This window comes from Bos javanicus, chromosome 3, assembly GCF_032452875.1.
Source record: "Bos javanicus breed banteng chromosome 3, ARS-OSU_banteng_1.0, whole genome shotgun sequence".
NCBI classification, from domain to species: domain Eukaryota; kingdom Metazoa; phylum Chordata; class Mammalia; order Artiodactyla; family Bovidae; genus Bos; species Bos javanicus.
Window position 1 is genome coordinate 11,908,171 of NC_083870.1, and position 15,145 is coordinate 11,923,315.

Sequence of the window (15,145 nt, forward strand, 5' to 3'; positions counted from 1 at the left end):
AGCATATTGAAAAGCTGAGACATTACTTTGCCAACAAAGGTCCATTTAGTCAAGGCTATGATTTTTCCAGTGATCATGCATGAATGTGAGAGTTGGACTGTGAAGAAAGCTGAGTGCCGAAGAATTGATGCTTTTGAACTGTGGTGTTGGAAAAGACTCTTGAGAGTCCCCTGGACTGCAAGGAGATCCAACTAGTCCATTCTAAAGGAGATCAGTCCTGGGTGTTCTTTGGAAAGACTGATGCTAAAGCTGAATCTCCAATAATTTGGCCACCTCATGCAAAGAGTTGACTCACTGGAAAAGACTTTGATGCTGGGAGGGATTGGGGGCAGGAGGAGAAGGGGACGACAGAGGATGAGATGGCTGGATGGCATCACCAACTCGATGAACATGAGTTTGGGTAAACTCTGGGAGTTGGTGATGGACAGGGAGGCCTGGTGTGCTGCAGTTCAAGGGATCACAAAGAGTTGGACATGAGTGAACAAATGAACTGAACTGAAGTGAATTGCTGGCAAAGTTGTTCCAGACTCTTGAAGAATCTTCCTGCCCCAATTAGAAATCAGTGATTTCTTCAAGGTCCTTTGGTTCATTTAGTGTGAAAATATGTCAAAGCCATAATGTGAGCACTAAGTCTTGGTTTTGTGGCTTTTTAAGTGGTCAGGACGTTTTTTAAGCCTAAATATTATGATTTTTTAATTATGCTTGCAATTCAAGTTTAAAATAACAGAGTCTTATATTACATCTATCTTGCATCACCTTCTCTAGACAGAAAATCTTGGTTCCAAGTGAATTAACACAACTATATAATCACCTAAACTATATACTATCCACCTGTCACACTGTATACTATATTTCACTAGACTATACAAACATGATAGTCTTATAACAACAGTAATAACTCCACCACCAGAAATAAATTTTCGACAGGGATCCACTGAGAACAAGCCATTCTCTAAGGAACTCATAATTAGAAGGAAAAGAAAAAAGAAAAGGAACTGCCGTGTTCTGGGTACAGAGTAAAGTGAATCTCTGCACAATACCAGTCAAGGGAGAGTTTCCTCTACTCTAACAGTAAGGAAGGCTATCTGGAGAAACAAGCTGCTCAGCTGACCCTCATAGTTAGAAAATCATCCAAATAAAGAGAGTGAAATTATGTTAAAAATTCTCAGCAACTCTTCAAATATAATTACCTCAGTATAACTATAGTTAGATCAATTTGAAAAACGATATTTCAGCAGAAGCAAAAAAAAAAAGTTTTAAATAAGAAGTCAAAAGCATGTCACCATGGAGTTGTGTACATCATTTCATTTATTCCAAGGTATATTCTTTCTCACAAATCACATCTATGAAATCTGAGTGGATCCTGCTAGTGCTATTGTCTCATAATAACAATTTTCATTTATGTTTCTGCTAGGGTATACATTATGATTTATCTTACAACCTACAGGAACAATGATTTGATCAAATGTGATGATTATTTGATGAATACGATGAGATTAACTCCTAGGCTGACAACTTGAGTTTCAGGGTTCCTGGATACTTATTCCAAATGCAAAAGGAGACATGGTCAGGGCTCACAAGATATTCTGATATGACCTGTTAAGAACACAAGCAAAAAAATGCTCAACTTAAGAGATATTTGTACACTATGTACATAGCAGCATTATTCCCAACAGCTAAAATGTGAATTAACACAAGTGTCTGTTGAGAGATGAACAGGTAAACAAAACAACATTTAAAAGGAAATAAATTCTAATACAGGCCACCACATGAATGAATTATGAGGACATAATGCTAGGTGGAATAAGCCATTCACAAAACGACATATGATTTCATTTCTATGAGGTACCTAGAGTAGACAGATTCATATAGACAGAAAGTAGAATGGTGGTTGGCAGGGCCTGAGGGAGAAAGGATTGGGGAAAGTGGTTTAATGGGCATAGACTTCTAGGTTTTCAAGATGAAAAGAATTCTAAGGATTGGCTGCATAAATGTGAATGTACTTAACACTACTAAACTCTAAGTGTAAAAATGGCTAATGCAGTAAATTTTCCAAGACATATTTTACTGCAGTTTAGAAAAAATAAATTTACCTACAGATGGGAGTCAGAGACAAAAGGGAAATGTTCTAGCAGAAATTTTGAGACTAAAGACATGTAATATTAATAGATAAAAAGGAGGGAAAGAATAAAAGGATGGACTGAAAAAAAATAGTTTAAAAAATGAAAACTCACCAGTATCTCCAAAACCATCAGATCATATCAGATCAGATCAGTCGCTCAGTCATGTCCAACTCTGTGCGACCCCATGAATCGCAGCACACCAAATGCAAGGCATATCAAAAGGATCAAGGAGGGTACTATTATTGCCACAAGTATCAAGCCAATGGATGTGGGGTGTCCTGGCAATTGGGAGAAGACAAAGGAATGTCACTTCAAACCCATTCTCTAGTTCTCCAGGCCTTCTTGTCCATCTGAGTGTCAGCACCATCATTAACTGCTTCTGTTGCCTGGGCATCTCTGGTTCCCCTTCTCTTATTCCCAGAGGTCTTATACGCACAGCCACCCTTAATCTTTCCTTCTTGCTGAATCCCACCGAGACTACAGTGGGACTACTACTGTAGTAGTGAAGACTACTTCATTTTAATCTATTGTACAGCTTAGATCAGCTATTTTCATACCTCTGGCACTGTAGTCCTAGAAATAATCTCAAACTCTGTCTCTCTGACTCTCTTTCTGTCTCCCTGATTCTCTTTCCTCCCCGCCTATCCTCTCTCCATGCCTGTCTTCCTCCCTCCATCCTTCCCTCATCCATCAAATCCCTCCCCTTCCTGTGTCCTTTTCTCTGTTCTTGAGGGCCATTTCCTCCCATTCCCAGTTGGGCCCCAGTTCCTTCTTACCCCAGTACAGGATGATGTCCTGGTCTCCTAGACTGCTGTGCTTCACTTGGCAATTCAGGCCAGCTGCCTCCCCAACTGCCACATTTAGGGTTACTCAGAGATACCAAGTCCAGTCTGCACTGGGCATGAGGTCTCCTTGCTGAGTGCCAGGCTGCTCCTGCTCGCCCCTCATCCACATCACCCGCACAGGTTTTGGGTAGAATCCTGAGACGTGGCACACCAGCAGTAGGCGGCCAGGCCCAGGAGTGGGGCCACTGGACAGCCAGGCTTCAGGCTTCACTGGGGTAGGCAGGAGCAGTAAGAATGTCAGATTATGACTTTAATCCAGAGCATGGGGACTCAGAAAGCCACAATTTTGGACAGTTTCCTCTTCCACTCCTATGGGCACCAAATGACTTATTGATTAATCATTTCTCTATTTAGGTACTTCTCACTTTTGATTTTTTTTTTCTCATTAAACTTTTTTTAATGGATCTCAATGTGACAGATTTTTGGTCAAGTTGTTTTCATTAAAAAGTACTGATTTTAAAAACTAATAACTTAAACTGCCACACACAAAACATATGGTCCACAAAAACATTCTCCTTTCCTTCTGAAGGTTTTACAATGCATTGTTATCATTAATCAGTCTTTTACTATTAAACTTAAATGGCCAATTGAGACAAACAGTTCTGAGACCGTTCTTCCACCACTGATTAAAACTGGGGTGGCAGGTATTGGGGATAATATTCATTTAGCCTTCTGAGCTTTCTGGGCAGACTTGGTGACCTTGCTAGCTCCAGCTGCCTTCTTGTCCACTGCTTTGATCACACCCACAGCGACTGTCTGTCTCATGTCACGCACAGCAAAATGGCCCAGGGGAGGATAATCAGAGAAGCTCTTGACACACATGGGCTTGCCAGGAACCATATCAACGATGGCAGCGTCACCAGATTTCAAGAATTTAGGGCCATCTTCCAGCTTTTTCCCAGAACGACTATCAATCTTCTCTTTCAGCTCAGCAAACTTGCAAGCAATGTGAGCTGTCTGACAATCCAGTACAGGTGCATATCCAGCACTGATTTGGCCTGGATGGTTCAAAATAATCACCTGAGCTGTGAAGCCAGCAGCTTCCATGGGTGGATCATTTTTGCTGTCACCAGCCACATTGCCACGACGGACATCTTTGACAGACACGTTCTTGACATTGAAGCCCGCATTGTCCCCAGGAAGGGCTTCACTCAATGCTTCATGGTGCATTTCTACAGACTTCACTTCAGTTGTTACATTGACTGGAGCAAAGGTGACCACCATGCCAAGTTTGAGAACACCAGTGTCCACACGAACCACAGGGACAGTACCAATACCACCAATTTTATAGACATCCTGGAGAGGCAAACGCAAGGGTTTGTCAGTTGGGCGAGTTGGTGGCAGAATGCAATCCAGAGCTTCAAGCAGGGTGGTTCCACTGGCATTGCCGTCCTTACAGGTGACTTTCCATCCCTTGAACCATGGCATATTAGCACTTGGCTCCAGCATGTTGTCACCATTCCAGCCAGAAATTGGCACAAATGCTACTGTGTCGGGGTTGTAGCCAATTTTCTTAATGTAGGTGCTGACTTCCTTAACAATTTCTTGATATCTCTTCTGGCTATGGGGTGGCTCAGTGGAATCCATTTTGTTAACGCCAACAATTAGTTGTTTCACACCCAGGGTGTAAGCCAGAAGGGCATGCTCATGGGTCTGCCCGTTCTTGGAGATACTGGCTTAAAATTCACCAACACCAGCAGCAACAATCAGGACAGCACAGTCAGCCTGGGATGTGCCTGTAATCATGTTTTTGATGAAGTCTCTGTGTCCTGGGGCATCAATGATGGTAACATAGTACTTGCTGGTTTCAAATTTCCACAGGGAGATATCAGTGGCGATACCATGCTCACGTTCAGCTTTAAGTTTGTCCAAGACCCAGGCATATTTGAAGGAGCCCTTTCCAATCTCGGCAGCCTCCTTCTCAAACTTTTCAATTGTTCTCTTGTTGATCCCGCCACATTTGTAGATCAGATGGCCAGTCGTGGTAGACTTCCCTGAATCTACGTGCCCATTGACAACGATGATGTGGCTCTTCTCCTTTCCCATTTTGGCTTAGGTTTAACGGTGGTTTTCACGACACCTGTGTCCTGGCGGCAAACCCGTTGCGAAAAAGCTGATTTTTTTTTAATTTAATTTAATTTTATTTTTTAACTTTATAATATTGTATTGGTTTTGCCATATATCAAAATGAATTTAAAGAAAGTTGTGGGAGGAGAAATAGAAACATCTTGGGGAGAGCATAAGACTAACCTTGCCTCTGCAGTTCTGCCTTCCCTGCATCGAGGACACCCAGAAGATATCGAGGACAGGTTTCTGAGAGGAGTCTCTCGATGATATCAGAGATGCCTTGATACTGAGTCGTGAGTGCACAAAACTTCTGCCCCCTGCTGCTGCCGTCTGGTGCAGGCACACAAGAATGATTCTGGATACTCACAAAATCAAGTCCTCCTAAAGCTCCTCTCAAAGAGCTTTCTATGGCCTCCCCAGAATGCAGCTCACAGCCTGCTGTGACCTGGATCACAAAGGGATCTGTGTAAAGGAAAACTGAGACAAGTTATTAAAAAGCAAACAGGAAAGAAAGAGATGAGAAAAAGGCATAGGATTTTTTATTTTAGTGGCAACAAGTTGAGAGGTGAAATTATTGACATAAAACCAATTACAGTATTCAGGACTTTTCAGAAAGAGCACTGGGGAGAGGTATGCATATTATCAGTCAAGGGATTAGGCTGTTTTAAGGATGTAGAGGGGGCAAGAGGGGAGAGGGGCAATGTGTGATGGAGTCAGAAGTGCAGCATTCCACGGTGTAGGGAATGGTTACGTGTAGAGAAGGGATCAGGCAGAAGATGCTTGACAACATCAATTGGAGGAGTAGGAAGTCACCTTAAGTTCACTCAAGCACAGAGTAGGAAAAGGAGATTCTTCCTTGAGGTTTTAGAGAAGCAAGTTACATAGACCCAAACAAGAAATAACCACAAGAGTGGTCATGTACACAGAAGAGAGCAAGAAACAGGAAGAATCTCAGATACTGGATGGAGGTATGGAGTCGGGGTTGAAGGCTACTCTGGACAAGTGTGTACATGCAGTTGGATAAAGAGGAGGGAAAGGGACCATCATCAGAGGGAGCAGTAGCCTGACACAAGAGAAAGAAAAGTCATTGAGAGTCTTTCCAGATCAGAGGACTATACTCACATTCCAACTGGAACTCATTGACTCGATCCTGCACTTCCTGAGTGAATCCAATGAAGTAGGCTCGGAAGAGGTCCACCAGCTCAGTCACCTCATCATCACTAAAGTTTCCCTTGGACCAGGGCTTCAGGAAAATGGCAGTGCCCGAGTCACTCTCCCAGCCATGAATCTGCAAGTCATCCAACCAGCCTGAGCCTTGATTTTGAGCCCATGTGCTATTGACAAAGGTTGAAATCTGCATGAGATGGAAGGAGGTTGGCCCCTGGAACACTGTAGCAGTGGAAAGATAAGAAGAATGAGGGGGAAATGTGGAATTAGGATAGTATGAAAAAGAACCCAGAGTCTGAACAACAATACAGAACTTGAAATGGTCCCCTGCCCCCAAAGCTTCTGGCTCCATCTCCAGCCTCCAGAATAGGGGAAATGGCTGGAGACAGCAGAGCCGAGACCCTTAGTGGTGGGTGCAGCATGCTTTTATCCAGAACCCCTGCACCTGTGCTGGGAGCAGCCAGAGTCATTCTTACCATCCTCATTGTCACCACCTGGGAGGATAACTCCAAGTAACAGAAGTGGTAGAAACACCCTAACCGCATTTCACTGGGAAGTAGAACTTCTGACTCTCAGAACTGGTATTTGATCTCTAATTTCAGCATTTTTTTCAGTACTCTAAATTGACTTCCTCTCTTCCCCAACTGACAAATCTTTGACCCACATTGCACATCTCAGAAAAACTGTGCCTCCCACAGCTCTGAACTCCCACTCCATCTCATTTCCATTCTTTGGTCTTCATCTCTTTTATACGTTCTACTCTGGAGAAGCTCCCTTGTGATGCTAAAGAGTTATTTCACCTTCCTAATCCTTTATTGCCACATCTATTCAATAACAAGGTAATACTAAACAATTGCTCAACTTCCAGTCTCTTTTAATCTAGAAGTATTCCTTTGGTTTGTCCACCTATCTCATTCTCTCATACAGCAAATATAACACTGTCAGTGATGTAGCAGTAACAGAGAGGTAGTGCAGGTAGTCTTGGAGAGAATACCAAATGGGTCAGTGTGAGTGGCCACAGTACCTTGGTGTACATTCACAGAGAGACCTCCTCTGAGAATGGAGACATACCATAGAAAGGGAGATTCTGAGAACCCTAGCCCCATTTCAGGGAGTCAGTACTGAAAAATTGAATCTGTGCTCTTGTACTGCTGTTACCATCACCATTAGTATCTCCTACTTGGCTAAAACTTGGTTAAAGGTATTGACAGACTCGCTGGGACATGAAGATGATGGCCAGGAAAGGGCCCTCGGAACTTAATATTTGTTCCACACTAATACTATAAAAGACAGTCCAGTTTTCTTGGGCTCCCCTAGTGGTTCAGATGATAAAGAATCTGCCTGCAATGCAGGAGACCCATGTTCATTTCCTCTCTCAAAAGCCCATGTTGCCAAAGTAAAAACCTGAGTGGAAACAAATTATTTCTGAATCTCAGTTACATCAATCAAGAAGCTCAGAAGACAAGGGCCTATCTTTATTGGTGAAAAGAAGAGTGAAAGGGTAGCAAGGAAAAGGTAAAAATTTACCTCTGATTCCCTAAAAAAATAAATACAACAAATATCTTACAGTCTACTCCAAAAGCAGAAAAAACATACACCATGGGTCCAGAATTAAGATTTCTAAGCCTGAGGACAACAGAGGACCTTCCACTGAAGTACCAGGCAGGTGCCCAAGTGAGCTGGTACCTAATGGTTGCCTGAGGGCAGCTACTGTGTGCAATCTTATACAGTTTGAGTGGTGTTCACAGTATCTAAGAGTATTAGTATTAAATACAAATGGAGTCTGTATTTGGGAATTTCCTGAGCAGGCATTTAAACCATGTAACAAAAAAAATCTGGCTTATTTCATTACTGTAAGTGAAATTCAACCTAGATTATTCTTTGCAAATGGCTCTGACAATCATGAAAGAAAAAGTCATCTTCCTAAAAATGGCATGAGAAACTTCCACTATAATAACCAATCACTGTAAAAATTAATAACGTCCTCGTTTTTACTCTGTAAGTCATTCTGTAAATTCATGTCCCCAAGCTTCACATCAGTCTGCAGACTTTATGGCTGCAGTCGCCATTTGCAGTGATTTTGGAGCCCAGAAAAATAAAGTCTGACACTGTTTCCCCTTCTATTTCCCATGAAGTGATGGGACCGGATGCCATGATCTTCGTTTTCTGAATGTTGAGCTTTAAGCCAACTTTTTCACTCTCCATTTTCACTTTCAAGAGGCTTTTTAGTTCCTCTTCAGTTTCTGCCATAACGGTGGTGTCGCCTGCATATCTGAGGTTATTGAGATTTCTCCCAGCAATCTTGATTCCAGCTTGAGTTTCTTCCAGTCCAGCGTTTCTCATGATATACTCTGCATATAAGTAAAATAAACAGGGTGACAATATACAGCCTTGACGTCCTCCTTTTCCTATTTGGAACCAGTCTGTTGTTCCATGTCCAGTTCTAACTGTTGCTTCCTGACGTGCATACAAATTTCTCAAGAGGCAGATCAGGTGGTCTGGTATTCCCATCTCTTTCAGAATTTTCCACAGTTTATTGTGATCCACACAGTCAAAGGCTTTGGCATAGTCAATAAAGCAGAAATAGATGTTTTTCTGGAACTCTCTTGCTTTTTCTATGATCCAGCAGATGTTGGCAATTTGATCTCAGGTTCCTCTGCCTTTTCTAAAACTAGCTTGAACATCAGGAAGTTCACGGTTCACATATTGCTGAAGCCTGGCTTGGAGAATTTTGAGCATTACTTTATCAGCGTGTGAGATGAGTACAATTGTGCGGTAGTTTGAGCATTCTTTGGCATTGCCTTTCTTTGGGATTGGAATGAAAACTGACTTTTTCCACTCCTGTGGCCACTGCTGAGTCTTCCAAATTTGCTGGCATATTGAGTGCAGCACTTTCACAGCATCATCTTTCAGGATTTGGAATAGCTCAACTGGAATTCTATCACCTCCAATAGCTTTGTTCGTAGTGATGCTTTCTAAGGCCCACTTGACTTCACATTCCAAGATGTCTGGCTCTAGGTCAGTGATCACACCATTGTGATTATCTGGGTCATGAAGATCTTTTTTGTACAGTTCTTCTGTGTATCTTGCCATCTCTTCTTAATATCTTCTGCTTCTGTTAGGTCCATACCATTTCTATCCTTTATTGAGCCCATCTTTGCATGAAATGTTCCTTTGGTATCTCTGATTTTCTTGAAGAGATCTCTAGTCTTTCCCATTCTGTTGTTTTCCTCTATTTCTTTGCATTGATCACTGAAGAAGGCTTTCTTATCTCTTCTTGCTATTCTTTGGAACTCTGCATTCAGATGTTTATATCTTTCCTTTTCTCCTTTGCTTTTCACTTCTCTTCTTTTCACAGCTATTTGTAAGGCCTCCCCAGACAGCCACTTTGCTTTTTTGCATTTCTTTTCCATGGGAATGGTCTTGATCCCTGTCTCCTGTACAGTGTCACGAACCTCAGTCCATAGTTCATCAGGCACTCTATCTATCAGATCTAGGCCCTTAAATCTATTTCTCACTTCCACTGTATAATCATAAGGGATTTGATTTAGGTCATACCTGAATGGTCTAGTGGTTTTCCCTACTTTCTTCAATTTAAGTCTGAATTTGGCAATAAGGAGTTCATGGTCTGAGCCACAGTCAGGTCCTGGTCTTGTTTTTGCTGACCGTATAGAGCTTCTCCATCTTTGGCCGCAAAGAATATAGTCAGTCTGATTTCAGTGTTGACCATCTGGTGATGTCCATGTATAGACTCTTCTCTTGTGTTGTTGGAAGAGGGTGTTTGTTACAACCAGTGCATTTTCTTGGCAAAACTCTATTAGTCTTCGCCCCGCTTCATTCCGTATTCCAAGGCCAAATATGCCTGTTACTCCAGGTGTTTCTTGACTTCCTACTTTTGCATTCCAGTCCCCTATAATGGAAAGGACATCTTTTTTGGGTGTTAGTTCTAAAAGGTCTTGTAGGTCTTCATAGAACCATTCAACTTCAGCTTCTTCAGCGTTACTGGTTGGGGAATAGACTTGGATTACTGTGATATTAAATGGTTTGCCTTGGAAACGAACAGAGATCTTTCTGTCGTTTTTGAGATTGCATCCAAGTACTGCATTTTGGACTCTTTTGTTTACCATGATGGCCACTCCATTTCTTCTGAGGGGATTCCTGCCCGCAGTAGTAGATATAATGGTCATCTGAGTTAAATTCACCCATTCCAGTACATTTCAGTTTGCTGATTCCTAGAATGTCAACATTCACTCTTGCCATCTCTTGTTTGACCACTTCCAATTTGCCTTGATTCATGGACCTGACATTCCAGGTTCCTATGCAACATTGCTCTTTATAGCATCGGACCTTGCTTCTATCACCAGTCACATCCACAGCTGGGTATTCTTTTTGCTTTGGCTCCATCCCTTCCTTCTTTCTGGAGTTATTTCTCCACTGATCTCCAGTGGCATATTGGGCACCTACTGACCTGAGGAGTTCCTCTTTCAGTATCCTATCATTATAGGTTATTACAGATATTTACTATAGTTCCCTGTGCTATACAGTAAACCTTGTTGCTTGCTGCATATCTATTTTTTTAAATTAGAAATCTAGCATTCTATTCATACCAAGTCAAACAAGTTCTATCAAAATGTCATTAATTTTAAATTAGGCAAAAATTCATGCTTTCTAAATTATATATATTATACACATTATTTATATATATATATATATGTATACAGAAATTTTTCTGCTACTCTTGATAAAGGTTTGAGAAAGAACATCAGAATAACAACAACAACAAAAAAGAGATGGAGAAATTGGAAAACATAAGTTAAATGAAATGGGAGCTCTGAATATAAAATAGAAAAAATGAAGCAAACTAGATAAAAGTATAAGATCATCATACGGTCCAGTTGTTTTCAAGCATGGCTGCTCATTAGAAACATATCTGGAGCTCTGGAAAAAAGAAAATAATACCTGAGCATTCGTATTTTTCAAAAAATTCCAAAATAATTATGATATGCATCTGGATTTTGAAAAGTGATGAGATCTTTCTATTAAACTGTAGTTTGGGTGATATAAAGTTCTATTTTTCTGTTGGCCAATCATGACATGATGGTATTAAGTGAGTAATACTTATATAATCACAATAGTAAAAGATGTTTAGGTTTCACCATCAAGAGCCAGACAAAAAACAAAATTACAATTGCAAGCCATAATGGGAACTTGATTAACTTAATATAAAATAATTACATACAATTTGGGAGGGCCAAGCAGAGTGATGTGATAAGTAGAAGTGCATGCATGCACATGTTTTCATCTGCTCAGCCAGTCTGTGGCTTTTGGTTGGTGCATTTAATCCATTTGCATTTAAGGTAATTATTGATAAGTATGATTCTATTACCATTTTCTTAATTATTTTGTGTTTATTTTCTGTAGGTCTTTTCGTTCTCTTGTGTTTTCTGCCTAGAGAAATTCCTTTAGCATTTGTTGTAAAGTCGGTTAGGTGGTGCTGCATTCTCTTAACTTTTACTTGTCTGGAAAGCTTTTGATTTCTCTATCAAATCTGAATAAGAGTCTAGCTGGGCAGAGTATTCCTGGTTGTAGTTTCTTATCTTTCATCACTTTAAATGAATTGTGCCATTCCCTTCTGACTTGTAGAGTTTCTGTTGAGAAATCAGCTGATAGCCTGAAGGAAGTTCCCTTGTATGTTATTTGTCATTTTTCCCTTGTTGCTTTTAATATTTTATCTTTGTCTTTAATTTTTGACAGTTTGATTATATATGTCTTGGTATGTTCTTCCCTGGGTTTATCCTGCCTGGGACTTGCTGTGCTTCCTGGACTTGATTGACTATTTCACTTCCCATGTTAGAGATATTTTCAGCTATTTTCTTCAAATTTTTCAGGATCCATAAATTCTTAAGTATTAGAGAAAAACCTCAAAATTGATCTGAAAGGGACATCTTTTCAGTGAAAATTTGCATGTCTTCCCAGTTACTTGGACATAGAAAGATTTCAGCCTCTGAGACAGACTGATTGATTAGTTAAGGTTCTCTACCTTTTAAGACTGCACATAGTGAGGTCCATATCAGCCTTGTAGCTGAATAACAGATACAGATCCAGGTAAATCTGTATTTCAAATTCTAGTATCAAATTCTATTTTATGGTTTGCTGCACCTGCTATTGATGAGGAAACTACTGCTAGTCTACCTGTTACTACTTTATAAGCAATTTGTCTCTCTAAAGATTTTCCATCTTTTCTTCCATTATTATATAATGGACCATCTTAGACTCTAGAGTTTCTATTATAGTGTGAGTATCTCACAATTGTTTATTCATTTTTCACTGAGGTGAAACATAACAAAAATTACTAATAACTGCACAATTCAATGACATGTAGTATACTATTTTGTTGTGCAACCACCAGCTCTAACAACTTCCAAAACATTTTTGTCACCCCAAAAATATCCTGTACCCATTAAGCAGTGACCAACCCCCATTTTTCCTTCACCTTAAACCCTTACCAATAATCTTCTTTCTGTCTCTATGGATTTACCTATTTGAGATACTTCTTATAAATGGAATCGCATATTATGTGTCTTTTAGTGTCTAATTTTTTTCACTTAGCATAATACACTGATCATAATATTTTTGGAGTACATCAGGGCTGCATCCTTCATGCCGTTTTGGGCTGGATAATATTCCATTGTACGTACGTACCTTTTTTTGTTTATTTATTCACTCATCAATGAGAAGACATTTGGCTATTTCCTCCTATTTACTATTCACTATTCTAAAGGAGATCAGTCCTGGGTGTTCTTTGGAAGGACTGATGCTAAAGCTGAAACTCCAGTACTTTGGCTACCTCATGTGAAGAGTTGATTCATTGGAAAAGACTCTGATGCTGGGAGGGATTGGGGGCAGGAGGAGAAGGGGACGACAGAAGATGAGATCCTGGATGGCATCACCGACTCGATGGACGTGAGTGTGAGTGAACTCCGGAAGTTGGTGATGGACAGGGAAGCCTGGCATGCTGCAATTCATGGGGTCGCAGAGTCAGACACGACAGAACGACTGAACTGAAATGAACTGATTGTGAACAGTGCTTCTATGTACCTCCATGTACAAATATTTCTTTGAACATCTGTTTTCAGTCATTATGGGTATTACACCTAGAAGTGGAATTGTTGAGTGAAATGGTTACCTCAATGTCTAATTTTGTGTAATATTCAATTTTCCATAGCACCTGTACAATCTTACATTCCCACAAGCAATGTGTGAGGGATGGAATTTTAAATGGGTGGATAGATACATACATATATAATAGATGCATACTATATTAGGGGTAAAAAATAATATTTTAAAATACACATTATTAACTATTAAAAATAAAAATAAACCAATAGTAATAGAGAATTTTTAAATACTTTTTGCACTTGTCTTGAACATCTGACTTAGTAGAATACAGCTATATTTTCATATCTGCTCCCAAATACAATCTGATGTCCTATAGTCTCTGGAAAACAATATACACTCAAATAACATCTTGGTTTTGGTATAAAAATAGCTTTTAACTCATGTCAGGAGCAGGCAAGTGTCCCTGAACACACCTCAAGAACAACTGACCTAAATCTGTTATTTCTGTAGGGGATGTGTGAAGGTGTCATGTCTTCTAAGTTAATACAATTATGTAAGGTTTAAAAATAAAATAAAATTAATTAAAAAAATAAAAATAAAAAAGATTCACTTTAAATAACTATCTCATTACCCTGAGGTAACCAAAGGCAGAATGAGTACTTGATTTTTTCCATATATTTACCAATTTTCCAGAGAATGAATTGCTTATACTACTTCCTAGAAGAACAATGGGTAAGTTTTTGCATTATTGAACAGTCATGAATTTCAGCATATTAAAAAGATTTGAATCTATCCTGGCCATTGTTTTTCTTGAGGTTCAAATTGTCCCCAGCTGTGACATGGGAGCCTTTTAAAACCAGTCACTTATGAATCCTTTCAACATGGCTTTATCATTGAGCGTCCCTTTACCTTCTGGTACAGCAAAGTTGTTCCAGACTCTTGTAGAAACTTCCTACCCCAAACTAGAAATTAGCCATTTCCCCAAGATGCTTTGGTGACTTTCAATGGGAAAATAATATGGGAAAACCATACTCTGAGTCCTAATCATTGGTTTGGGGGATTTTCAAGTGGCTAGGACCTTTTTCTAAAGTTTAAATATTATGATTTTTTTAATTTATACTTGCAATAAATATATTTTATACTTTTATGTATATTTCAAGTTTAAAACTACAGAGTTTTATTTATCCATCTCGTATCAACTTCTCTTCTCCACAAGGAAAATCCTGGTTCCCAGGGAATCAACACAAATGTACTCATCTAATTTCACTATACACTATACTCTATACTCTCTACCTGTCCCACTGTACACTCTATCTCACTAGCCTATATACACATGATAGTCTTAGAACAACAATAAAAACCCTACCACCAAAAACATGATGTGGGATAATTTAAGATTTGTTTTCTTACCCTACAGTGTATCCCCTGGAGACAAATAAATTTTTATGCTTTAAATCACCCTGAATTCTGGTGTGTTACAAACTTTGTAAGCAGTTATGCTCCTTTTTGCATTTTGCTTTAATTTTTAGGAATTGAAACTCCTGTTTGTTCAATTTATCATGTTATTAAATGTCTATGTGGAGCAGGACATTAGGAGCTCAGCGAATCCTTTCTCCAAATATTGATAATAATAGTTGGACAAAATTTTCAAAATAACCAATTTTAGATTTCTAAAAATCACCAAAGATATGGAACAAAAGCTATTCAAAGAATTACCTGAACCTCAGCAAGAACAATGGGAGGGGCAACTAACATGGGGTTGTTTCCATGCTTTCCTTGACTTCTGGATACAGATATTTGGCAATCTCTTTGACCTCCAAACTC

At 39.7% G+C, this 15,145-nt stretch overlaps 2 pseudogenes; both read right to left on the reverse strand.

The window, feature by feature from the left end:
- Positions 1–1,298: 1,298 nt before the first annotated feature.
- On the reverse strand, positions 1,299–6,618 carry LOC133238876 (T-cell surface glycoprotein CD1b-2-like; annotated as a pseudogene).
- On the reverse strand, positions 3,383–5,084 carry LOC133238857 (elongation factor 1-alpha 1-like; annotated as a pseudogene).
- Positions 6,619–15,145: the final 8,527 nt, after the last annotated feature.